Source organism: Arachis duranensis, chromosome 2, assembly GCF_000817695.3.
Source record: "Arachis duranensis cultivar V14167 chromosome 2, aradu.V14167.gnm2.J7QH, whole genome shotgun sequence".
Classification (NCBI taxonomy): domain Eukaryota; kingdom Viridiplantae; phylum Streptophyta; class Magnoliopsida; order Fabales; family Fabaceae; genus Arachis; species Arachis duranensis.
In genome coordinates, this window is record NC_029773.3 from 82,832,205 (window position 1) to 82,833,082 (window position 878).

Consider the following 878-nt stretch of genomic DNA (forward strand, 5'->3'; position numbering starts at 1 on the left):
ACTCAGCTTTGCTAGAGTCCCCAATTAGAGGTGTCCAGGGTTCTTGAGCACACTCTTTTTGCCTTGGATCACAACTTTATTATTTTTTTCTTTTTCTTTTCCCCTTTTTTCGGTTTTTTTTAATTCAATGCTTTTTCTTGCTTCAAGAATCATTTTTATGATTTTTCAGATCCTCAGTAACATGTCTCCTTTTTTATCATTCTTTCAAGAGCCCACATTCATGAACAACAAATTCAAAAGACATACGCACTGTTCAAGCATACATTCAGAAGTCAAAGTATTGCCACCACATCAAAATAATTAATCTGTTATAAAATTCAAAATTCATGCAATTCTTCTCTTTTCCAATTAAGAACATTTTTCATTTAAGAAAGGTGATGGATTTATAGGAAATTCATAACTTTAAGGCATAGACACTAAGACACTAATGATCACAGGACACAGACATAGATGATGAACATAAGCATAAAAATTCAAAAAACAGGAAAATAAAGAACAAGGAAATTAAAGAACGGGTCCACCTTAGTGATGGCGGCTTGTTCTTCCTCTTGAAGATCTTATGGAGTGCTTGAGCTCCTCAATGTCTCTTCTTGCCTTTGTTGCTCCTCTCTCATGATTCTTTGATCTTCTCTAATTTCATGGAGGAGAATGGAATGTTCTTGGTGCTCCACCCTTAGTTGTTCCATGTTGGAACTCAATTCTCCTAGGGAGGTGTTGATTTGCTCCCAATAGTTTTGTGGAGGAAAGTGCATCCCTTGAGGCATCTCAGGAATTTCATGATGAATGGGATCTCTTGTTTGCTCCATCCTTTTCTTAGTGATGGACTTGTCCTCATCAATGAGGGTGTCTCCCTCTATGTCAATTCCGACTGAATAACA